Source organism: Stenella coeruleoalba (genome assembly GCF_951394435.1).
Source record: "Stenella coeruleoalba genome assembly, chromosome: 6".
Classification (NCBI taxonomy): Eukaryota; Metazoa; Chordata; class Mammalia; order Artiodactyla; family Delphinidae; genus Stenella; species Stenella coeruleoalba.
Window position 1 is genome coordinate 122,546,779 of NC_137151.1, and position 25,820 is coordinate 122,572,598.

At 54.1% G+C, this 25,820-nt stretch overlaps 1 protein-coding gene across 1 annotated transcript in view; it reads left to right on the forward strand.

Annotated features, from left to right (window-relative positions):
- The first annotated feature begins 1,179 nt into the window (after window positions 1-1,179).
- The window catches only part of SH3BP4 (SH3 domain binding protein 4), a 95,141-nt gene continuing 70,500 nt past the window's right edge, over window positions 1,180-25,820 (forward strand). Inside the window, exon 1 of the mRNA XM_079924406.1 lies at window positions 1,180-1,482. The gene's annotated coding sequence lies outside the window, so the exon portion shown is untranslated. The remainder of the gene's footprint in view (window positions 1,483-25,820) is intronic.

The following is a 25,820-nucleotide window of genomic DNA, read 5'->3' on the forward strand; positions in this document are numbered from 1 at the left end:
TGCTGTCAAATTAATTCTCCAAGGTTCAGGCTACTCATGTGTGAAATGGACTAAGGAGGGTAGCCAAGTGTGGGATTTCTTGAGGATTAAATGTTCCAGTCCATGGAAAGTGCTTGCCACACAGTAAGTGGTGCGTTCATTCACAGAGCATTTATTGAGTACCTGCTACGTGCCAGGCATGTTCTAAGCGCTGGTGACCCAGCGGTGTACCGGCCATTGAAAGTGTAAATGGCTAGACGCTATGTATTCCATTTGCGATCTGCTTCGCAGGAAGTTCTTTGTAATTCTCGATGCGACTGCCTTTTTCTAGTTCTTACTTCTTAAACTTTGCGCTGGTCCGCCGTCTCGCACCTGCTTTTTTTCCACGGTCCTAGACAAGTGTATTGTAAGAAGGATTTTGAGAATTAGGCGCCACCGTCCGCGGCCTGGTCAACGCCAGCTTGCGGATCCAAACCTCACCCAGGGGTCTCCGCTTGGGGCTCCCAGTGAAGGAGTGGGAGGATGGAGATGCCAGGGGCTTATGAGCGCTGCCAAAATGTCGATATGCAACAGCCACTTCTAGATTTGCTCGGTATCAAGGACCACGATCCCGGGGGCGCCCGGCCGCCTGGACCTCGCTCCCTTGCCGGCGCCTAAAGGAGGAAGAGGAGGAGACGCCCAGGCCGGATCCCCGCCGGGGCTCGGGGAGACGCGGCGCCAGACCTAGCCTGCGCGCGCTACCCCGCCCGGCCTCCCCGCGCGCCCCGGCTCGGCCACGCCCCTCAGCCCTCGCCCCGCCCCCGCGGACCACACCCCACCCCCGCCAACAGGCGTCGCCGCTTGCCCCTCCCCCAGCCTCCAGGCGACAAAGGCTCGGCCCCACCCCCTGCTTTTCCACCCCTCACCCCCGCCCTCCCCTCGGCAGCTTCAGATAGGCCCCGCCCCTCCACTATAGCCTCGCCCACTAATTATTCACACCCCGCCCCGCCTTTCGGCCGCCTTCTAGACCCCGCCCCCTCTGAGCTTGCCCCTCCCCCTGCTAGTCCACACTCCGCCCCTGCCTCCCGGAGGCCCAGGCTAGGACCCGTCACCTCCTTCTCCAGGTTTTCCTCCCACCCCAGTCTCCCCAGGGGGCTCGGCTCAGACTCTGCCCCCGTCGCCCAAGGCCCAGCGCCGGCGCAGGACCACCCCTCGCCCGCGGCCCCGCCTCCGAACCCCCGCCCCCTGGACCCCGCCCGGGTCGGGAGACCACCCCTGCAGCTGGCTCCCTGGTCCTGGTCTCCCGCGCCCCGCCCCCGCCCCCGCGGCCCCGCCCCGGTGCGGGGACCACCCTCCGCCCGCGGAGGCGGGGGCCAAGCGCTCGGGGCACTCTCGGCTGTCCCGGCCCTTCGCCGCCACCGCCGCCGCGCGGTGGTTCCCGCGGATCCGCGCGCGCCGCCGGCCGGGAGAGCTCTCAGACCGCGAGGCGAGCCGCAGGAACCCGTGGGACGCAATGCGAGCCAGGTAGGCAGGCTGCACCCCGGGCTGTCCCCTGCGGGCCGCTCCAGCCCCGCTCCCAGCCTCTCTCCCGCGGCGCCTGCTGGGGCTCGGCGGGTTTGCACGCCTCGCGGGCGCTGCTCGTTCCCCTGCCGCCTGAGTTCGGGGCTCCGGCGTGCCCGGGCGCGGCTGGCGCCGGACGGCTTCGGGAAGCCTCTCGCGCCCCTCGTGCTCCTGGGGGACCTAGTCACCCCGGCGCAGGCGGGCGAGCCGGGGTTCCGGACCCGGAGCGGCACTCATGGCCCCCGCGTACGCCCGGGGGATCCCTCTCTCCTGGCCCTTGCAGTTCCCGAGGCTGGCCCTGAAGGGTGGCCCGCCTCGGCGACCGGACGCGTCCTCGGGGCGCTCGGCTCGGGGGTCTTGGGCGCTCTGAGGGCTGGAGGGACCGGGGCTTCCTCTGGCGCGGCCCTGGGGAGGAGGGAAGGGCGCGCGGTCCCGGGTTAAACTTGGTGACAATGCATATTTCAACTTCTTCGGAGACCTTTCATTTTAGGATGGAAATGAAAACCCCGATTTCTGGCTTAGCCGTCCGGGGACCGAGCAGCCGCGAGGTGACAGCGCCGGCGGCGGGCGGGTGGGGACGGCCGGCAGAGACGCACGTTGCTGAGTGGTGTTTCCCGGGAAGCCCGCTCCGCGGTGCGGATTGGTGGTCTGTAGGATCCCTGCCTTGGAGTGCGGCGACTCCTAGCCCGGGGCCGGTCGTGCAGCCAGTGGGACCAGGCCGCGCTGGCCCTTCCCCGGGGTGTTGGGCGGCCGGCGGTGCCGCCAGGGGGGCGCAGCGGGACGGCGGCCGGGCTTCCTGCGTGCGGAGAGGCCGGTGGAGCCTCACCGGTCAATGAGATTTAAAAAGGGAACGCCGGGCTGGATTTTATCCGTGCTTATTCTTTCCAAGTTAGTGCAGCAGATCGGTACCGTGTGCTTTGTCAGTAGTAAGAAGTTCGCATAACTTTTGTTCCGATCACAAAAGCAATATATTCTCTGGGTAGAAATCAGAAGCATAAACAGTAAAACAAACCATCATTGATCCCACAGTTCCTACCGGCCTCAGTATTTACACTCTTTGATAGTCACATTTCACAGGCTTGCCGATCTAATCGATAAGTTTACCAGTGGAGCCTCTCTTGACTAAATGAAAGCAATCCCTTTGTGCACCTCTCCCCTTCCCACCCTTCTAAATGGGTTTGTCTCCGAGCACCAAAGTTTGGGTGTATCGGCCAGGCTCCCTTCTCAGGCTGAGTCCCCTTGCCAGTGTGTGGTGTTCTCCATGCCTTCTGTAGGCTGGAGTCGTGGAGAGAGAAGCCAGCAGTCGGCTAGACCACTGGCTCAGACTGGATCGGCTGTGGTTTTGGTTCCTTGCCTTGAAAGAATGAAGGTAATGATTCTCAGTCCGCTGCTCAGAGCACCATAAAAGTTAATGGGTGGTTTGCAAAGCGTTTTGACACCCTTGGGTGGACAGCCGCTGTACTTTGCGGGGCTGGGAGTGTCCCTTGCTTTCGTCATCAAATAAAACAGTCTATCTCCTACTTGGCCATCCTGACCAGGAAACGGGCGCCAGGAGTGACTGGTGGGGTCTGGAGAAGGTTCCTGGTTCCCTGCTCAGTACAGTCGGCCCAGGCTAAGCCCCTCAGAAAATGGGGGGCTTGGAAGGAGACAGAACTCCCCAATCCACCTTGCCTGTCTGCTTTCTGCACGTGGGCAGATGTGTAAGGGGGCTTTGACGTTCAGACGGGCCCCAGGATTCACAGGCCTGATGCCCGGCCATCCAGAATGCCGAGGCCTGCTGATCCGAGAGGGAACAGTTAGTCCTGGGAGCAGGGCTCAGGCTGCGAGCAGCCCTGGCTTCCTAGGCATTTGTTTTATGGCTCCCTTGTTTACGAAATGAACAATGACTAGCTCAGATCTGCGGTGCCTGAGAAGCTTCTGTGAGCTTTAATTTTCTTCCTGTTGTCCCAAGCCTCTGGCATCGTGCTTTACGGGGCTTTTTAAACAATTGGGAGAAACTCGTATCATTTGTTAACGTCTGATACCGAAAGCCGGAGGTGCCACACAGGTTGCCTTTTGTTCCCCTTGCAAAGCCGCCGTGAAGGAAGCTCCTCTTTCTTTAGCAGGTCTCCAGGGCTCCAGTTGTCATTTGATAGTTTCATTTTTTTTTATTGTCGCTCCCACCAGCACTCTGTTCTGCCCAATGTCTAGTAGCTGACCACAGCCCAGACACAGGGGGGACCCAGAAAATGGTCTGGGCAAGTTGCTAATAAGTGTCCTTCCGGGGCTCGTCAGCTCTTAGTACTGTGCCCCGAATTTTCTCCGCGTAGGGGGGAAAGGGGGAGTCTTCCTGGATTTTCTTCTCTGCTGCTGTTTGCTAACTGGATTTCTGGTTACCCAGCAGCCTGGAATTGTTTTCCTGCCGGCTGCTTCAACAGACCTTTTTCTTATTCTAATGGTTCTAGTGTGAGGATAAGACTTGCTAACGTCAATGGGGTTTGCACCCCGGGTTCTGGGAGGCCACTCTTGAGTTTAAATCCTGGCACTCAGGCCTGTGAAGTGTGGGAGGGTGTGTGCGCTTCCTTCTTCCCGGGGAGGAGGCCAGCTGGCTTCCCTCAGCTTCTTAAGGGGAGCCCTTGGCCCGAACAAGGTTAGGAGTTAACCGCTGTGCTGGGCCCTGGCTGACCTCACCCCATGCTCGGGGCAAACCTCCATGGCTCCGTGTTTGAGGAACCAGCCGTGTGCCTGCCCGGTACTCAACTGAGGAGAAGCCGTTGTTCAGCCAGTGGGCCTTGCTCCATCCACGTGGGTTTCCCTTAGCTTTGTTATTTTCAAATTCGACACCCGAATTGGGCCACGTTGCAGTTTTTCTTCTGAGAATTGGATTCAGGCCCCTGGGATATTTCCTAAGGCCCTGGAGATGGACACTAGGACTTCTTTGCCCTGAGGTCACTGCCTGATAACCAGGAACTAGGAAGGGTCACCGTGCAGCTAAGTAGACTTCACTGTGACTGCGTGGCCCGGAGGGGAACCCGGGGGCCATCCAGTGTTGCACTGGGCTTCCAGCGAGCTGGGTCCCCCGCCTCCCCAGCTGTTTGCACAATAGAAGTCCCATGTTCTCCCATCACACCCTGGAGAGTAACAAAAAAACAGTTCAGCCAGCCCTCACACACAAGGGAACCATCCAGCTACTTACTCAGGGTCTTCCGGGGAGCCCGAGCTTGCTTCTCCGTGGGCCCCGAGGGCATCGTGTGTTCCTGGACCACGTGTCTGATGCCATGAGTATCAGCGTCTCAGGGGAAAGGGTGTCGCGGTGTTCAGCCTTTAGAAGGCAAGAGAATGCCGAAGGTATTTTAGAAACAGGGTGTGTGATGTGTTTCTAGGAAGGGTGAAATTCCTTATCGTGCCTCACTGCTTCCCATCCACCAGGTGTAGAAAGTAGCTTCCCAAACCTTCAGTAAGAAAATATGGGCTCGTGGGAATAGAACGGTGTACTGAGTTCAACTAACTTAAGTCGAGATTCGGGCTGTTTTTTAACGGGCATAGCTTGCTGAGGGTTTGTGATAGACCAGGTCCGGTGTGCACACTTTTTTTTTTGCGGTACGCGGGCCTTTCACTGTTGTGGCTTCTCTCGTTGCGGAGCACAGGCTCCGGACGCGCAGGCTCAGTGGCCATGGCTCACGGGCCCAGCCGCTCCGCGGCATGTGGGATCTTCCCGGACCGGGGCACGAACCCGTGTCCCCTGCATCGGCAGGCGGACTCTCAACCACTGCGCCACCAGGGAAGCCCCGGTGTGCACACTTTTATCCTTGCAAAAACAGCTAGGGGTTCCATTTTACAGGGAAGCTAGAATTGAAGTCGTTGCTCCAATCTAATCGTCCCAGTAAGTGCTTGATTTGATTCTGGACCTGCCTGGGCCCAGAGCCCTTCATCCTAACTCCCAGTGTGCCAGAACGAAAGAAACAGGTCACAACTTCGGAAGCGTGAAGACACAGGGATGGAGATAGCAGAGTGCCTGCCTCCCTTACACAATGACCAAAAAAAGGTGATGAAATCTTTAAACCCTAGGAATCTTCATCGTCTAAACGGAAAGTAACCCGTTGGCACCTTTGCTCCCCAGGAGCCGTGCCCTTGTGCCCGGTCTGCAAGGTAAAGTTTGATGTATTTGGAAGATTGCGATTTTGGAGGTGGGACAACTCAGACAGAATCTGCTCTGAAGTTTGTCCTTGTACCATGAAAAGAGGGTATTCTGGGCAGATGAGGTTACTAGAATAAGATTAAGGTTATGGAAAGGCTGTTGAGTAAATGTAAGCTAAGGGTCTGCCTTCCACTTTACAATCAAATAAAGGATATACTAATGAGATTATTCCTACCTGCTCCATCAAAGCTAGGTCTTTGGGGAACTCTCAGAGCTGATGCCTGGTAGCCCAACTCTTCTGAACAAATTGAAAAGAATCCTTTCCGAGAAAGGATTTTTGTGGTTCCATATTCTTACTAGATCTCCCTCCCATCTCTCTCCCCTTCCCTGTTCTCCCAGTCTGCCTCACTGAGGAAAACCCTGCCCTGTTCTTATGAAACAGGGAAGCCTCCTAAGCTCTGTAGGCCTGGAAGGAATTCACACGTTCCCTTTCGTGGCTTTTTCCACGTTGCAGGTCCCTGAGCCCGAAGTGTGCTGGGCAACCTGCTCCCCGGAAAAAAACAAAGCGTCTTGATGGTAGCATCCGTCAACTGCCCTGGTGTAAATCCTCCCACCATGGCTGATTTCAAGCTGCCAGTCGGGTCTGGCAATATTACTGAGTATTTGACAATCTGTGTGGCCAGTTAGAGTGGGCTGCAGCTTGCCTTTCATCGCACTGAGCTCAGCAGCTCAGCCCCCCTTGTAGAATGGATGGAATGGTTGCCTGGGCTTCTGCTTGGGCCATGGCTGCCCAGGAGCTATACGTACTGAGAGGATTTGGATGCCATCGAGTAGCCTAGTTTGGCCAGCAAGAGTAGAGTGCTTCAGAACTCAGACTCCACGTTAAAATCACCTGGGGTATTTTAAAAGCTGCCCAGTGGAATCGGCATTCTGTGTGTATCCAGGGTTGAACTCCACGGATGTAGGGAATTTGCGTAAGAAGAAAATTAGAGGTGTGGTTTGAGATTAGGCATGGCAGACCCTGTATTTGAGGCCAAGGAGTTGAACGTTTTCCGTGCGGGGTGAGGGAAGGTTTTCCAGCAGAAGCCTCGGAGTGGAGGAAGGGCCCACATGTTCCCAGTTGCCAGTCGCCAGTCTGACTCCGGTGGCTCCTCCGTGGTGACGGACGACATTGTTTTGCCTTGGTTGCTTCTGCTGGTCTGGAACGGAGACGGGTCTTTGCGGAGGAAGGGGGGGTTCAGGATGAAGTGAGAGAGCGCTCCTTGGGGAGATGGCTCCTTGGGTGGGTTTGGTGAGTTGACCTCGGATGTCGCAGCAGAGAGCCGGCGTCTAGAGGAGCTTCCCAGGACCGTCCAAGTGAAGAAAGGAGAAGCTCAACGGCTGAGGGCTCTTCACGCGTCTGAGCTTGGTTGCTCACGCAAGCTGATTACTTTTTCTCTGTCATAATTAGCAGACCAATTATTTAAAATGTAAGCACTTCCTCGAGAGGCAGCAGGCGCGTGGGAAGGGGAGTGTCACTGAACTTCTGAGCCAGGCTTGTGAGCAGGAAGGGGCCAGCCAGGCCCTCAGGTGCAGACTTAAGGAGGCATCGCCCTTGGGTTGTACACACGCAGTGTCCGCCCTGCTGGTCAGGGGTCACCCGTGTGAGAGAGGGCTGGCTCGGGCCTCACTTCCTTAGAGCCGAACCCGTGATCGTGGAAGAGCTCACCGCAGCCTTGAGTGTGGAGTGGGCCTGGGAGCACGCTTCTCAGTCACCCCATGAAGATGGGGCGGGAAGGCCAAGGGGGCGGGGGAAAGAAGCAGCTGGAGGTGGGAGAATGTGTGCCGCGTGTCCCTGAAGCCGAGGAGAAGGTTGGGGGGTGGGGGAAGGGAGCCCCGTGCAAACAGGACGGTTCTGGTTACAAATCATCAGAGAATTAACCCCCGGAAGTCTAGGGGCCACTGGGTTTGGCTTGTTAGGGCCATGTGACTGTGGTAGTGGGGAAGCTTCTAGAAAACCAAGGACAAGGGGTATAGGCCACTGAGTTAGTGATAAAAGAAAAAGGACTGTCTTTTGAGGATATCAAGGCAGGAAGGACCCAGAGCTGAGTCAGAGGGCCTGGGATGCTCCGGGCTGCGGAGGCCTGGCTGGGGGCTGACGGGGTGTTAGGACCAGTGCGGAGCGATGGAGGGTCCAGTGAGGGGGTGTGGGCGGCCCTGGGGACTGTCAGGGATAGAGGTGGGTGTGAGTGGTTGTCATTGGGAGCAACTGGTTAGACGACTCCCTCGCCCCCGTGCCTTTTCACCAGCCTTTTTTGGGGGTTGGCTGGGGGCCTCATTTGCCCCTGAGTCCCAGCTCCCTGAGGCTCCTCAAGGAAGGCTTTCCTGACTGCCCAGGCCAGGAGCTGACCGCTGCTTCCTCACCTGTCCGTTGTCCCCCTAGGCGGGGCTCTGCTAGGCATGGGGCTGCGTCTTTATCTCTGCATCCTCGCTGCACAGACAGCACATTCGGTGAGTGAAGAGGGACCAGCCAGGATGAAGACCGAGGGTGGTGCCCCACCAAGGGACCGGACAGCCGCAGCGCCGAGAGCCTTCTTAGACATCTTCACAGCTAAAAATGACGCTAAAGGATAGAAGTAATTTCTGTGAATGATGATCAGCTGACTTGTAAACGCTGTCCAGTGGCCCCCTCGCAGCTCTGCCCTTTACCGTTTCATTGAGTCCGGCTTCCCGCCTTTGTTTACCCGTTCATGCTGTGGCCCTTTTGGGAAGGATTTTAATGTTTATAGCTTTCGGATACAGAGAAATACAGCTCTTCCTCAGCTTAGGATGGGGTCGTGTCCCGACAAATCCATCGTACGCTGAAAATATCGTCAGTTGAAAGTGCATTTAATTACACCTAAACTACCCAACATCATAGTTTGGCCTTCTCTAACGTAAACGTTCTCCAAACGCTTAGAGTAGCCGACAGTTGGGCAGAATCATCGAACACAAAACCTGTTTGGTAATCGAGTTTTGAATATCTCACGTAATTGATTGAATATTGTACAGAAAGTGAAAAACAGAATGATTGTCGGGGTGCAGAATCATTTTAGGTGTGTTGGTTCCTGGCCCCGGTGATCACTCCCTGCCCTGCCCAGCATCATGGGAAAGCGTCAAACCCACATACGCTAGCTTCCAGAAAAGGGCAAAATTCAAAATTCGAAGTACTATTTCTACTGAACGCATGTTGCTTTCACACCCTCGTAAAGTCAAGAGATGTAAGTCAGGGACCATCTGTAAATGGAGTATCTGAAAAATGCAGGTACCTTTAAGTGTTTTAAAATTACCCTGAGAAGCGTCGTTTTGACAAGTGGTGTCAAATATTTGTATATGTCCCTTACAGAAGTAGAAAATAAAGGTCCGTGTTTGAATTTAACTGGGAATAATGGTTGGAGCTGGTGTATTGACAGCACATATAAGTAATGCATGTGAAGGGCTGGGCCCGGGCCTGTGATCCAGGGCCCCTCGGCAGCCTGTGGTGGCGGTAGTGATGGTGTAAAAGCAGTCACCTACTGTGGTCTGGTCTCACTTTTCCTCCCCATCATCCCGTCCCAAATACCCTCTTGCAGAAGTTGTGGGTTTTTCCCCCTTGTGGCTTCGGAAGTCAGCGTTTCCGACATTTCTAGGAGGACAGCTCTATTCTGGTTTTGTGCCGGTCGGCAGCCTTTTGGCTACCTCACTTTTAGGTGCTGGATTAGGAAACCAACGTTTCAAATTTTGGTCACATTTCAGGCCCGTGTTGGAGTCTTCTGCACATGGCTCTTGCTTTTCCGTCAATCAAATATGAAGCAACATGATTTGCACAACTGAAATTCATTGTAGGTGATTCAAGAATTAAGTGACTAACCGTCCATCGTGTTCTTCTAAACACTGTTGTTTGTACCCAGTGCATCGTCAGGGAACAGAAATAGCTGAAATAAGTTTTCACGGACTGGAAGGTGACAAGTGAGGAGAGGGGTGGAGTCAGCAAGTGACACCCCAGTCCGAGACCTGGGATCCAGAATGGCCCTGGCTGGTAGGCTGGGGGGACCAGCAGCCAGTGGCTGGAGGCCTCTGTGCCTCTTTGCAAGAAGGCCTTACCTGCCCTAGCTACCTTGGGGGGTGGGGGAGGGAGGTGAAGCATCTTGTGTTCAACATACGTCCTTTCTAGATATATGAATTGTATGGGAAGAGGGAAAGAGTTTGCTGTGATTTTTCATTCTTTTCTTAAAAAAACCCTGTCTGCTTAAGTCCCCCCCACCCCCCCACAGTTACTCAAGTAATAGTATGTTCATCTTAGAAACCTTAGAAAATGCAAAAGGAGAAAAAATTTCATCAGTGGAATTCTGCCACTCATGGGTAACTGCTCTGGGCATTTTTGTGTCTTTCAGGTATTTTCACATGTAAATCTAGACTCTTCCAAACAAAACAGGATGGTGGAGTGGGAACTTGTTTTTAGTTCACTAGATACCTGATGTGTAGTAATCCTTCAATCAGTCATTCATTGTTGAATGAACATTATGCTTTTTATTGAAAATTGTTGACATATCTCCAGATCAATAAGTACAGGTTTGCATCCTGTCCTTTGCGTCACATTTGTTCGGGGATGCACCCTCTTTAACAAGTCTGCATTCATGGGCAGTTTCCAGTGACTTTGAAATTATAAACAGCACTGCAGTGAACATCTTTCAATACATGCAAGCTTCTTCTTCCAATGAGTTTTGTTCTTTTATCCTTAAAATGTATAAAGAACTTGTAACTATATTAATGGTTGAGTGAACCGTATAATTGCTGCTCAGAAAAGCATGTCCAAAGGTAGTGATAGTCAGGAAAGTTCCGTCAGTGGAAGGTATTAAGTACTTTGAAGAAGACTTGGTGAACTTTGAGACCAGTCTCAGCCTTGCTGGGACTCCTTTGGGGGGAACTGATTTCTGATCATCAAGAGTGCTAATGTTCTCTGCATCGTGAGCTTCGCGGGCAGGGGTTGGAAGTGCACATCTCAATTTTAGGGAGAGCACATACATGCCACTTTCAGAAACAGTAACATATGGGGGAAACCGTGTGTCCTAAAACCTAGGAGATGTTTCTGGGGGGCGTCTTCAGGGCTCACTCCTTCCCAGAAGTGGACGAGTCCGATTTCCTTCCCAGAAGCGGACGAGTCCGATTTCCACGCGTTCAGCTTCAGGAACTGGCACTCCAAGCTCCCCAGGGTCCTGTCACTGTGGGCGTTGAGTGATTCCTGGAGCTGCGTCCCTTGATGAGCTGCAGTTTGATTTGGCACGCGGTGACGGCACAGACTTGCTTTTTGAGACCTTTGGGTTCAGTAAGAGGAGAAAGTACTTAGTACCTTCCGCTGATGGTAAGGCTGTCATTTTGATTTCTAGCTGTGGTCTGGTGTCACAGGACTTCTTCATTCTGGCAGGAGAGGGAGGCTGAGTTACGGGCGGAATGTTTGTTGGCCTGTGTCCTGCGTGTGGTTGTGCCGGGGGCCTGGCTGCCTCCTCTGTCCTGGCTCCGAGGTATCCATGAGTCATTGTTCACTGGTGGTAGATGAGGCGGCACTTTTCGGGCTGTCCTTTCGTGCTGGCTGTTTGCTCTGGGTGCCAGGTCCACCTCATGGAGTTTTGGGGGGCTTGAGAGCCAGGCCCTCTTGTAACTCTCTGGGACGTTGCCCTAGCCCCCCCCCCCCCGCCCCCCGTTAGCTCGTGTTTGACTTGAACTCATTCATTCCCTCCCTCACTCCGAATCCAGTGTGTGCCAGATGGGCTGTGGGGGATTGGGAGGATGGAGAGACCACCAGGGACAGCCTCTGTGCAGGGAATCGGCCACCAGTGCCCCAGGAGAGGAGGTCAAGTTTCCCCGGGTGTGCTGGGGTTCGGGACTGGCTCCCCAAAGAAGCCCTACTAAGTAGGGGGACTGGAAGGAATTGGGTGGTGCCCACAGGGGGGACTTGGGGGCAGCGGGTGGTTGAGTGAGTGCCAGGAACCGATAGGGGTGCCGGCTTTCTGGGAGCACCGGGTGGGGATGTGAGAGGCAGGGGGCAGGTGGCTGGAAGGGCAGGTCCTTCTGGGCTTCAGTCAGCTTTGAACTTTTATCTCAGGCCACCAGGAAGACGATTACACGTGTGAGCCTGACTTGCAAGGGGCCCGGGAGGTGAGCTGATGACCGTGCCTTCCTCTCACAGCCCTGATGCCCCACAGCCGCCTTGGGTTCCCCTCCTGGGGCTCCTGGCGCCCCACTCTGCAACCCACACGGGGCACCTCTCCCTCCTGACCTGCTGTGAGAGTCTCACAGAATCATCCGATTGATTAAATGACCAACGTGTTCAGTTTTAAGAGTTACGCTTCTTACCCAAAATGATACTTAGAAACTGAGCCAACTGTCGGGTCGTTAAAAGAGTCCCAGCATCTTATATTCCAGAAAGGAAAAGGTACTGATGAAGGTGTGGAGATTTTCCAGATAAAACAACATCAGAGGGACCCAGTGAGACAGATGAGAGCACCTTGCCCTGGTCAATTGAGTCCCTGGCGGTCTCTGAGCGTGGCTGTCCCCCCAGGACACGGCTCTGTTGCCCTGGTCAGTTGAGTCCCTGGCGGTCTCTGAGCGTGGCTGTCCCCCCAGGACACGGCTCGGGAGCACAGGCAGGGCGAGTCCTGGTTTTCCTTGTCAGGTTGCAAACCTCACCAGGCCGGGCAGTCATTCCCCTCCTGACATCCCCCTTCTCTACCCCACTTGAGTTGGTCACTGCAGAGTTTGCTGGCCTTGTGGAGGATTTCTGTGTCTAACCCACATTAACCTGGCTAATCCTGTGTCTACTTCTGGGGACAAACTTCTGCTCCAGTCGGACAACCAGCTGTCCTCAACTTGCTCGGGGTAACACCGTGACTTTATCAAGGTTAAAAGGAACAGAACTGAAAGCTGGAAAATGATGTCATAAACACCGCTTTTTCTGTCATTAGTGAAATTGTCAAGAAGTTGGCTGCTTGCTAAATTGAGGGTCATTATTGTTCTGGAAAGAAGCGGGGTTATTTTGATGAGCAGGAACATGGAAAGACTAGCAGTGATTCCCTTGGGGGTCCGGTGTTGGCAGCCTGAGAGTAACAGGTGAGTAAGGCATTCAGGACACGCCGTTACGGCTTAGCAGATGACTGTAAATTAGGCAGAAGGGGAAAACTTGAGCGTGTGTGACTTTGAATATGTCAGGTTGTTTGCGGTTGTCCTTTGCCTTCCGGTTTTAGTGCTGGGAATTTGCAGACGGGCAGCTCTGTAGAGCTTACACACAGGGCTGGAAGGGAGTGAACAGAAATAACAGTGGTTTGGGTGTGAAAATTGGTGGGCAGGTCTGGGGCTGTCATCTCCCACCCAACCGCAAGCCCCTCCGTTGTCTTTAACAAAACAAAGTAAACTGTAAATTTAACATGCTTTGGGGAGAAAAAGGAGAAATGACGGCTAATATTTGTAAAAGACCTACAGGCAGTCAGTGTACCAGGTCCTCTCACTTACACATGAGATCCTCCCAAAACGCAGAGGGGTAGGTGGCATTGTTCACGTCTTAACCGATGATGAAACTGAAACCAAGAGGATAGTTATTGTGTCCATGGACACAGCGAGTATCAGAATATACCAGGGAGTAAACTTTTATGTGGTCTCTATGCCTGGATATTCACTGAGGGGGTTATTTACCCAAAACATGAATGCCAGGCCGTACATGCAGCCGTCCCACTGTGGATACGTGGACTATTGGAGTGGGAGGATTAAGTGCATTGAAAATGACACAGAACCAGACGTTGCCCTGGAGGGTATTCATTCACGAGCACCTGTCAGATCAGCGCTGCCACGCGCCTCCCACTTCTCGCCCCTGTGGGCCCGTCTTAGACAGCGGCATCTTGTTTTTAATGTTATATCGACTCTTTCTCACATCCTGCATTTGAGGATGCCTGTGCCTTGACTCTCTCATCTTCCTCTGAATTACAAGGATCAGAAACCTCGGAAATAGTTCTTTTCATTGATGGCAAATGGTGCCCATATCAAACTAATGTAGACATTGCCTGTCCGTGGAGAAAGCATACATGCTCTCCTTAACGAAGCTGACATTACCCTTGATAATAGGAGTAGTACAAAGGTACGTAATCCCACTTCGCTAACAAACTGTGTTTTCGTATCCCCTCTCCTTTGGGTCCTTGTCTGGCGTTCTTGCGTAGCACCTTTATGCTGTGCTCATAACGATGGTAATAATTAGGACACCAGTAGCATATGCCGTATGCCAGCCAACGTCTTCAGCATTTTACCTCTAAACGATTCATCTTTCCATCCTATGATGGGAGGGACACTTAGCATGTCTGGATCACAGGGAAGCTAGGGTGCCAAAGGGGAAGGGACTTGTCTGACCCATGAGTGCAGAAGCCAGGATTTGGGTCTGAGCCATCAACTTTTACCTGTTCTGCTCCGCACCGGGGGCCAGGTCTCCCCCAGGCAGGGAAATCCTGGGGCCAACAAGGTGCTTATGGGAACCAGGCCGGGGGCGGGGGCAGACGGGTCAGGGAACGTGAGGTCTCAGGTGAGATGAGGATGGGCAGGTAACAGCCAGGTGGCTCGTCTGACGGGGACGATTCCCGACCCCCAGCCGGAGCCAAGGCTTGAGCACAGGAGAGACCTTAATGCTGGGGGGCGGCAGGGGAGCTGGGCAGGAAGGGGGGGGTCTCAATCCACCCCCCCCACTGCACTGTCACACTCGGCACACATGTGAGCCCTCCTGCTGTGGCCCAGTCCTCTCCTGCCTCCTTCAAAGCTGTCGTTTATCAAGATCTGCGCCCATCAGGCCTTGTGCCAGACATTCGGTCAAGGTGTCTTCATGACTCTGCGTGGCAAATGTTTTAGAGGTAAATCTTTGTACCTAAAGAGCTTGTACTCAAGTAACTCTGTTTTATGGTGCTTTTCTGATTAGCCATGACGTGTTCAACTAAGAATTAGTGCAGTATGGGAAGCTCCCTGCTTACCGTCATGGTGCCTCCGGTTTTCCTGCCTGCCAGCCACGGAGAAGCCGCACTGGACTTCCCTCCGTCAAGCGAGGGTGGCCGTCTGGTCCTCTGGGACCCATGCATCCACGGCTGACGGGATGAAAGGTGGGCTTTGGTCCACCAAGGGATCTGGGACCCCGGTTACCTTGGTGACCACAGTGATGACTGATGAAAGGTTCCAGATCTTGCCTCTTTGGCCGCTTGAACTCATGGGGGAATATTTGGAAGTAGCAACATCAGTAGAACCGTTGGTGGGCCGTGGGGTGGGTGGGTTTGCAGTGGTGTTTCCGTGCTATGGTACTCTGGAGAATCACCTGAGTGCCTGGTGCCAGGTGGACCCCAGTGCCGTCTTTGTTGTTTTCTAAGGCATCTCTCGTTTCTATTTTAATATCCTCTTTAACCCAAGAGTTATTTGTTTAAGTATTTATTTTTTCCTTGTCTATTTTCCCCTTTTTCCTCCCTCTTACTTTCTAGTTAACTTCTGGTTTGACTGCACTGGGGCCAGGGGCTGTCCCATACAGTTTTCTAATTTGGAGAGTTTTTCGGGTGTCAAGAATGCTTCTGAGTGTTTGCGAGTGTTCCTTGGATACTCACACGGCCTTTTGCATCTTCTCCAGGACGTGGAGGTGGGTGTGGATCATTTAAATTATGCTCGTTGATTGTGTTATGTTTCACGTTGTAACCAGATGATGCTCTGTCCGCTGCGCTGTCAGAGTCGAGGGTCGGGCTCCTGTTTCCCGACGTGACTGCGGTTTTGTCAAGTTCTCTGGATCAACTCTAGCAGCTTCTCCTTCGTACGTGTTAGTTGTTCTTTCAGCATAATTGGATCTTTTGATCGCTTCACCATTTTGTCAATCAAAAAATGCTCTTGTGTGTGTATTCAGTGTTTGTGGCCTGAATTTCACCTTTTCTGATACCGCTTTACTGTCACCCCTTCTGGGTCATTTTCAGGTGTTTCACGCAGAGACAAATGCTTCTCCTCACTGGGTTAGAGCCCCTTCCTGGGTGATTCACGTTTGTTGTACTAACTCGTACGCTCGGTTCCATTGCTGCCCTGTTCCTTGAAGGGCTTGCTTCTCGTGTCCTCTTGCTGACTGTGGTTTGGAAGGCAGACCCGTGGCCCGTGGCTTAGTTACATTCATTGAAAAGGAGAAATTCCTGCTGTAAGTGCTTGGGGCGTGTTGAGAGCCGTGTCAGGACTCGGGTCTGCTGCTCCCCGGACAAAGTGAGCGTTTCAGCCAGGCTTCCTCCCCCAGGTCCCCTCTTCCCAGGGTCCACGGGCGCCGTTTTCCTCCTGTGACGTTGCATCGGTGATGCTGCCGAGTTCTCTGGTTCTCTAATCAGTTGGGGTTTGCAGTCTTGAGTGTGCTTGGATTTTCTGTAACACTTGGATCTGGGGATGACTGAGGTGCAGTCAGAGCCTGGCCTGTAGACTTTCGGGGCCCCCTCCCCAGCGCTCGGTCCCTTCTGTGCGTCTGGGAGGTTGTGTGTTGTCACGTGGACAGGGTTTCGGTGGGACCCCGTGGTCACATGGCGCTGGGTGCTGGCCTCGGTTGTGCCTGGCGTGGCTCTGTGACCTGCCTTTGCCTGGGGGGCCGACCCCCACCCCACCCCGTCCTTGCTGCTCATTCCTTGGTTCCCTCAGCAGACACGCCTGGCGGCTTCAGCATGCTGGACACGGTTCAGCCATGACCTTTGCCCTTTGCCAAGAACTGAGAACACAAGCTGATCGTGTTTCTTCCTGACCTGCACACTCCGAGGCCTTCCTGGTTTCACAGAGTAAGCCTGAGCTCTTCAGCACGGCGTTGGGTCTGGAAGGCCGGCCTTCGAGCTTTCTGTCTGGCCTGCCCGTCTCTGCAGCTGCCCGCTGGTCCCTGAGACGCCACAGTGGTCCCCAACCTGATGCGTGTGGACCCTCCTCCTCAGGCCTTCAGGCTAAATGTCACACACACACACACACAGACACACACACACTCCCTCTCTCTCTCTCTCTCTCTCTCTCTCTCTCTGTCTCTCTCACTCACTGTAACCCCTAATGTCTTCCTGTGTTAGCTCCAGCTACGTTGGTCACAACCGTCGCAGTCATTGGTATTGAGGACTGGCCTGCATGCCATCCTTCCTTTGCTCCTGAACTTAAGGGGCGGTCTTGGTGACCCTCTGTACCTCAGCTGGGCTTCTCTCGTTCTCCGCGCATCACACTCACCTGTGAGGGTTGCTCAGGTCCCTCCCTTAGTGTCAGTTGGCCTTGGGCTGGGCCCCTTGCATCCTTCGTTTTAAAAGCATCCTAGGTGACTCTATGCCCAGCTTAGAGCGACCCCCATTGGAACCCATGTCTTGAATGGCACCATTCCTTAGATGATGCTTTTTCAAAATGTCACGGTGCTTATTAAATTGTTTTATCGTCAGAATAGAGTGCTTTTGTGACAATTCCAAATATTACCGACACCTGGCAAGTGAAAAGTGAGTCACTCGTCCCCACTGGAGCAGGCTGTGTCTCTGCTTTTAACCACCTTCCTAGGGCCAATTCCATTGTGTTGTGGATTCTTCTGCTGACCTGTATCGCTCAGGTTTCCGAGTCTGTATTCCCAAGCGGGGCGTAGGTATAGTTTCCTTTCTGGTTTGTTAGCTTTAGGGGTCAGGATCACTTTTTGCCTCGTAAAGCGATTGGCAAGGAGACTTTTTTTTAAACTGCTTTGGACCTGTCTTGTGGGGCCCCCAGGCCCCAGTGGAGAGGAGTTCCATGTGTGCTGCCGCGGGGCGTTGCCAGACTGAAATTCCAGAAACTACGTGAAGAAAACAAAATAGGCTACTGTATAGGACCTCCCTCTCTTTTCTTTTCTTTTTTTTTTTTTTGCGGTACGTGGGCCTCTCACTGTTGTGGCCTCTCCCGTTGCGGAGCACAGGCTCCGGACGCGCAGGCTCAGCGGCCATGGCTCACGGGCCCAGCCGCTCCGCGGCACGTGGGATCTTCCCGGATCGGGGCACGAACCCGTGTCCCCTGCATCGGCAGGCGGACTCTCAACCACTGCGCCACCAGGGAAGCCCCACCCACAACTCTTTGAAAGAGAAATTCTCTGGAAATTCTCCAGCCTTAAAAGCAAAGGTTTCCTACTCCCCTCTTTTTCATTTTCTATTTTTCTGTTCCTTAAGCCCTCTTCAAAGTGGGCTTTTGTTTTGTTTTTAATTAATTAATTAGTTAATTATTTACTTACTTATTTGGTTGCACCGGGTCTTAGTTGCAGCTCGCCAGCTCCTTAGTTGCGGCATGCAAACTCTTAGTTGCGGCATGCAGGATCTAGTTCCCTGACCAGGGATCGAAGCCTGGGCCCACTGCGTTGGGAGCGCAGAGCCTTGACCACTGCACTACCAGGCAAGTCCCTGCTTATCTATTATTTTAAACCCCAGTGCTATAATGATTGATCTTCCAAATTTATATTCATGTTTTAATCATTATTGATATTAGCGCATTTATCTTGCTTTTTTTTTTTTTTTTTGCGGTACGCGGGCCTCTCACTGCTGTGGCCTCTCCCGTTGCGGAGCACAGGCTCCGGACGCGCAGGCTCAGCGACCATGGCTCACGGGCCCAGCCGCTCCACGGCATGTGGGATCTTCCCGGACCGGGGCACGAACCCGTGTCCCCTGCATCGGCAGGCGGACTCTCAACCACTGTGCCACCAGGGAAGCCCCCTCCCTCTCTTTTTAAAAATTTTATTTATTTTGAATTGTGGTTTAAAAAAAAAAAACCTAGTAAAAAATTTACCATCTTAACAGTTCTTTAAAGTGTACAGTTGAGTAGTGTAAATTGTATTCACATGGTGGTACAACAGGTCTTTAAAACTTTTTCGTCTTGGAAAACTGAAACTTACCCATTAAACTTTTCCCCATTCCCCCTCTCCCCTAGCACCACCTGCTAACTAACCACCGTTCTACTTTCTGTTTCTGTGAATTTGACTCTTACACAGCCCATGTAAGTGGAATCATATAGTATTTGTCTTTTTGTGACTGGTGTTTGTTTCACTTATAATGTCCTCAAGGTTCATCCAGGTTGTAGCACGTGACAACTGCCTTCCTTCTTAAGGCTGAAAGCTATTCTGTTATATGGAGAGACCACAGTTTGTTTATCCATCCCTCTGTTCTTGGACATTTGTTTTGTACCTCTCGGCCATTGCGAATCACGCTACTGTGAATGTGGGTGGGTGGATATCTCTTTGAGATGCTGCTTCCACTTCCTTTGGACAGATACCCCGAGGTGGGGTTACTTTATCATAGGATAGTTTTATGTTTAACTTTCTGAGGATCCTCCATACCATTTTCCACGGCGGTTGTACCAGTTTACATTCCCACCAACGCCGCACAAGGATTCCAGTTTCTCCATGCTCGTCCACACTTGTCAGTTTCCGTTTTTTGCCCGTAGCCAGCCTAAGGGGTGTGAGGTGACAGCCCATGGTTTTGATTTGCATTCTCTAAAGATTCGTGTACTGAGCATCTTTTCCTACGCTTATTGGCTTAGCCTGCCCTTTTTAAACAGTATTTAGTTAGATTTTCTTTACAGCGTTTTTGAGGCGCCTTTTTCTTTATAGGTACTTGTGGTAAAAATGAAAACTCAAGTGGATTGATGCAGAGTTTGAGGGATTCTCCCACGTACATGTGCTGGGGGAGCTTATTTCTGAGTAGACCATTTAGAAGGGGGAGTTCCTTGTGAAAAGTGGGCACACCCCCGCCCCCACCCCCCCTTCCCCGCATTCATCCCAGAAAGCCACGTTCCCCTTTGCGGGTTGTTTAAAGAGTCGATATAGTTCAAGTGTGTTGTGACGACTGTCACCCTGTAGACTTGAAATGTAAGAATTGAAGCCACCCAGTGCCTCTGAAAGAGGGGCCATCGGTTGTCTTCTCTGTTTCTTTACAAGTAATCCATGCTTATCACAGATTTGGAAAATACAGCCTGCAGGAGAAATGAAAAGTCATCTGACTGCCTGTCACCCCTCACTGTCACACGGACGTGGTGTTAGGAACGGGGTCACTCATGCCCCCTCCTGCAGCCTTTTTTCACTCGGCAGCTGTGCGGAAGAGCGTTCTCCGGCCACACCAGTGTCACCCATGCCACGCGGCTCCTTAGCCGTCCCTGGGACGAGTTGAGTGCCGTGGTCTGAGGAGGTGATGTCAGCACTTCTTCACGACCCCTGCATTGATTGAAAGCAGCAGCTCACCCACTCCTGTGCATTCCAGTTTGGACATCTCCCTCCCAGCCTCGCTGCCTAAGGTGGAATTGTAACAGGCGTCCTCCGGCAGGAGAAGCACCTTCCCTTCGCTTCTCTGCAGGATGAGCTGCAGGTTGGTAGTTTCGGTGCTCTGTTCCGAAACGGAGCCGGCAAGGAGCTATCTCATCACTGCCTGTTCTGCGATGGCACCAGGCTGAAAGTGATTCCAGCTTCCGGAGAAGAAATGCACGTTACACACCCTCTGGGACAGGGAGGCTGCCTCGCCCCTTCAGCTGGACGCTTCCCAGAGACCCCTCCTTTTTCTGAAGCCTGAATTTGGGGACTGTAGCTCGCACTGCCCACCCGAGTGCGAGCCAATCTGGAAGTCTTTTTCCTGCGTCCACTTTGGTAGGTGTGGTTTGGAACCTTCGAGAAGGAATGTTTTCACTTGCCTCAGTGGGTCAGCTCCTCACCTGGGGGAGGGTCAGTTGGAGATTCAGGAAAGGCGTGAACTGGATCCTTTGCTGCCCCCTAAAATGTGCAGTGTGGGGGGCGGGTAGGGTGGGCGGCCCTGTGGACTCGCAGCCCTTGGCTAACAGTTAACCTGAAGTGCAACTGGGTTTGCCAGGCCCGCTGGGAGCCCAGAAGCTTCTGGAATCTTTAGCTCCACTTGGCCCTGAGGCTCCTGCCTTGATGGGCTGGCCCTTCAGCTGCTCCGCGAGGCTGGAGCTCTGCTCCCTCGCTGCGTGGACCAGCTTCCTTAGCTCAGAAAGAGTGAGGGGTTCGTGCCCAGCACAGCTGCTCCGGCTTCTCTGTAGCCCCCCCACCGGCTTCCCCGTTCACTGGCAGGTACTGGGTTGCTTTTGGCCGCTGGGTGGGAGGAGGGGCAGGAATGAGGTGGCTCTGAGCCAGTCTGTGTGCCCACCCCGGGGCATGCAGCTCATCCTTAGCCGCTCAGGCCTGCTGCCCGAGACACATGGTGATTTGCGATGGGGATAATCGTAAAACTTAACCCCGATCACAGGCGCGTGTGGAGTGTGCCTGGCTCACATCTCAGCCCAGCTGGTAGCGGCCTGGCCCCCCGAGGAGACAGGGCAGGGACGTGGGTGTGTGTTGGCTGGGGGTACGGTGATTCCTTGGGACTGGCTTGGTGCAGAGCTGGCCGTGCCTGCCGGTGTCCCGCAGCTCTGTTGTGGAGAGCTCTTCGGGAGAAAGGAGCTTGGTTTGGGTTGAGTTGTTTTCCCCAACAGGAATCCTTCCGGCCTGTGAGCTCTGGGGCAGCGCAGTACTGAGCCCTCTGCCCGCAGCTGCTGCCCCTTGTCACTTTCACAGTTGGAAACACTTCCCTGGGGAAGTTCAGTCACGTGCCAAGGCCACCGTGGCAGACCTGAACCCAGACGTCCTGCTGCCCCCGAGCTTGGGGCCCCTTCCATCCAGGGCCCGAGTTCCATCCTGTAACCAGCTTTTACCTTCCTTTGCCTGGAGGCTCATGCCTGGTTCTAGAATCCTACCTAGGAAGCAGGCACTGTGAGCCTCTTCATGCAGCGTTTGGGGAAACCGAGGCATCAAGAAGTTCCCCCAAACTTTGAGGGTCAAAAATCGAACAAAAGTGGTTGGACTTGGAGGCTTCTCTCGTCCCTCCCTGCCCCCCAGCCACCTTGCTGCTTCTCTTCCAGAAAGGAGCTAAAAGAGATGTGTTTCTTTCCTCCCGTCGCATCCTCGGGGCTCCTCCACCCAAAGTTTCCAGGTCGCACACAGACGCTGAGCAATTCTCTAAACTGATTGATGACTCCAGAGCACAGGGGTCTGGGGCAGAGTTCAGTGTCAGCGACGGTGTATGTCCCCATACGTGCCGGCGTTTCCTAGGGTTCGGGGCCCAGCTCTCATCCAGTGACCCCTCTGAAGGACGCCCACAGACTTGAGGGACCTCATCAGGTAATCCATCCATCCGTGCAGGGGGGCCCTCCAGGTCACCTGGCCCGGTATGTATAAAGGCCCAAACAGGACAGGTGGTATTTGGGCCCTTCTCCTAGAAATTGCTTTTTTATAAATACGGGCCTGGTTTTCACCTCTATTTATTTATCCAGGCCTCTCAGGTTGTGACTTCCTGTTGATGTTATAGTCAGCTGAAAGTTCTGAGTCGCCAGCTTAAATCCTCAGGAGAGCGGAGGGCAGTGTGTGTGTGGTTGAGAAGCCTTTACATAGAGCTTCCTGCAGCCGTGCTAGGCTTTTGTTCTCTTGCACTTGGGCTGAGCACTTCTGTTGCTTGTTTTATAATAAATAGAAAAGCTTGTATTTTTGGCCCTTCTGGCTGGCAATGGATGTAGGGGGACTTTCAGCGGAGAAGGAGGGAGGGACCTGGAGAAGGGGGCTCGTAGAGGCCAGGCCAGGTGACCAAGGTCAACATCACCAGTATCAAGTCCTGTTGACAGTACGTGCCCTTGATACGGTGTGATGAGGGTACTTCACCTCTGCCCCCTTCGTCCCCTGAATCCACAAACCTAGTCTCACCATGAAAAAAACCATCAGACACATTCCAGCTGAGGGACACTTACAAGCTACCTGCCTGGTCCTGCTCAAAACTGTCAAGGTCGTTGAAAACAAAGAGCGTCTATGGAATTGTCACAGCCCAGAGGAGCCTCAGGAGACAGGGCTGAATGTCATGTGGCACTTGGATGGGATCCTGGCGCAGAAGAAGGACATTAGGGAGAAACTAAGGGAATCTGAACAAAGGACGGACTTTAGATCGTAATAACGTGTCATCCTCATTCGTTGGCGAACGGGCTGTCCTAGTGCACGATTTAATCATTGGGAAATTAGGTGTTGGTTGGCGTATGGGAATGCCCTGTGCTATCTTTTCTGTAAATCTAAACCTATTCTGAAAGAAAGTTTATTTTAGAAAAGAGACAAAGCAGCGGAAGGGAAGGCCAGTGGGTGGCAGGGGTTCCATGGCACGGCTCTCAGGCCAGGAATGGCCCTCTGCTCTTGCATCTGCTTTGCACAGTGACCGCAGCTGGTGTCCGGAGGGTGCCCTGCAGCGCCGGCCAGTGGTACCGGCCGCCCCCTGCCAGGGAGAAGCCCAGGCCTCCACACCCGGGCTAGTAGCTGCCTTTTCTGCCAAACATGGTGCCCAGCCCCCTCGAGGTCAGGCCATGGCCTGTCTCTTCCGGCCAGCGTGTTCTTTGTTCGCTCCTGGACCAGACTTTGAACGGTGAGCTGCTCTCCCAGCCAGCGAGGCAGCCGGCTTCCAAACACAAACACGGGTCATCTCTGCCAGGTGAACTTGAGAAAGGCAGCAGAGCAGCGGGGACAATGGGCCTGTGTATAAACTGCTCTCAAATTCAGAATGTGGAGCATTAGGCTGGCGGTGGGAGTTGCGGTGGTGACCGAGGGTCCCCCTAATCCTGTTAGCGGCTCAGGGGTTGATGCATGGAAAATGGCATGAGATGGTGAGAGTGTCTCTCCTCCGAAGATGGCTGGTTAAAGCATGCACGGCTGCATCGAGGCATCTGCTCCTTTCGATATTCTCTGCTGATGCGGTGAGTCAGGGCTCAGGGAGTGAGCGCTGTTACACGCCCAGCACTGGGAAAGTCACTGAACGCACATGCACACGCATACACACGCACGCGGGCACAGGGCCCCTGCATGCCCTGGAGCTTGGAATCTTCTTAGGCCAGAAGGCTTTCCTAGAGGACCGAGCTCCAGGACGGCGTGGGGACAAATGTCCACATCTCCAGCTGGACCTGCCGTCCTCCGGCCAATCTTACGTGCCCAGGAATCGCCCGGGCGTTCCTGACCAGCTCCCGAGTGACAGGAAGGAGGTGGCCGGCGCGGGGACCGCACTCTGAGTGGCAGAGGCTCAGTCTGGGCTGGTGGGGGGTGACTTCTGCAAGGAGTGGGGCTCATGCTTCTCCTTGGGGGCCGGGACTGCAATGTTTTCAGGTGGATACATCGGGAGGTAAGCCTGAACGTGAGAACAGGGATGAGATTCAGCTGGCAAGCGACCAGGGGCTGGCAGGTGGGAGAGCAGGAGAGATGGCAGCCGTCCTGGGCGGCCCTTGTGTGCGCACGTGGTCCCTCATCGGAGAGTAAAACCGCGAGCGCCTATGTAGTGTCGACCGAGGACCCGGAGCTGTTCTAAGCGCTTCACGTGTACCATGCGCTCCCCGCAGCAGCCTGCGAGGTGGATGTCCACTTGGATGCCGTTTTTGCGCCTTTTTCTTTATTTATTTTAATTAATTTTTTTGCCATGCCGTGCAGCATGAGGGATCTCAGTTCCCTGATCGGGGATCGAACTCGTGCCGCCTGCAGTGGAAGCGCGGAATCCTAACCACTGGACCGCCAGGGAGGCCCCTTCTGCACCTTTTTAGAGATGAGGGCAGGTCTGCTCCTTGCTTTAGTCCCACTGGTGGGACGAGGGTGGGAGCTGCGCCTCTGGACCCCGGGCAACCCACCCAGCCCGGCACCTGCTCAGGTGGGGTTTCCCAGCCGATGTGTTTACACGGACGAGCATCAAACCGGAGCTTAGGGTCCCTGCACTGGGTGAGCTCCGGGTCCTGGGAACTTCTGGGGTCACCCTTCTCTCAGACGAGCGCTGGGTCCGGAGGCTCACGTACGTGATGGACGTAGAGCCGGGATGGCCGCTTCGGTGTTCTGACCCCACCAGGGGCCTCTTCCTTGCTGTCTGGGCTTTCCCAAAGGTTCTCTCTTCACCACTCTTTGCTTCCCAAACTCAGGTGTGCCGATCTCATCCCCCGTTTGAGATAAGACCACCACATTCCCCAGGCCTTCCTGGAAGAAGCTCCTCCAGATTCCTTACACGCTTCGGGTGTGCTGTGAAAACACCTTTTCTGGGCTTTTCAGCTCTTCAGTGCCAGCAGGCTGTGCAGCTTGTGGAGGAGTTTCTACAGAGAGCCTGATTTTTCGGTACTGAATGTTCCCTGTGCCTCTGCCGGCTGTGGGACAGGAGCCCCAGGAGCAGGGTGGCCGCCTTGCCGTGGTCCTCGGGCTTTGCTCTCACGGCCAAGAGCAGCTTCACCTTCCTTCCTCACTCCATCTGGAACGTGCTTTGTCACTCATTCATTCAACAAGTATTTGAGAGCCCGCTGCGTCCGGGGGTGTAGGGCGTGGGCAAAGGGCAGGGCTCCCTGCACAGTCTGCTTTCCGTCCGTGGGCAGCAGGGACCAGATACCCTTTCCCTGCACCTCACGACCCCCCAGGCCCAGCTGGCGTGCACTTACTTGGCCGTGTGTGCTCACCGAACAGGGTCACCCTGTGCGCTGACCTCTGGCTGGGCTCCTTCCCTGCTGCAGGCTGCAGTCTCGCCCATCAGCCCGCGTAGAAAGTTCTTTTGTTCCATGATATTGCCATGATTGAATCCATGCCGTAGCCAAACAGGATGTGGTCTGGGTCACTCCCAACTTCCAGCAACCAAAGGTTCTTGTTTTCTGCTGCCTGAAGAGGGACAAACCCCACAATCACAGGGCATTTCAGGGCCCTGTGGGGAGCCCTGGATTAGTGAAGAGCCCAGCTCAGCAGCGTCTAGGACCTGCGCCTTTAATTGCAGGGGAGTGAGTGGGAAGAGCTGGGGTGAATTCTGAGAGTCCTAATCCAGCCCGGGAGGACATGGCTTCCAGGTGAAGCTGGAGGCCTGTGAGTTTGGTTTGGGAGGAGGACTTCTAGGTGGGGCCCTACTTCAGGTCACAGCTGGTCTGTTTCTCCGCAGGGCGAGGCGAATGGGAAGCAGTGGCTCGATCCCCAGCCCTGCAGTGCTTTGCCCCTTCTATTCCGTGGGGTATCAGGGGCCAAGCCATGTGGTCCCTAAATCTTGAATAGATACAAATAAAACTTAAATATCTGGGATGAATAGCAAATTGCAGAAACAGTGAACACTCGTATAGACTGGTATAGCCTCTACCAAGGCCAAGAAGTGGAACTTTACCCTTGACTTTGGAGTTCTGTTGCCCCTCC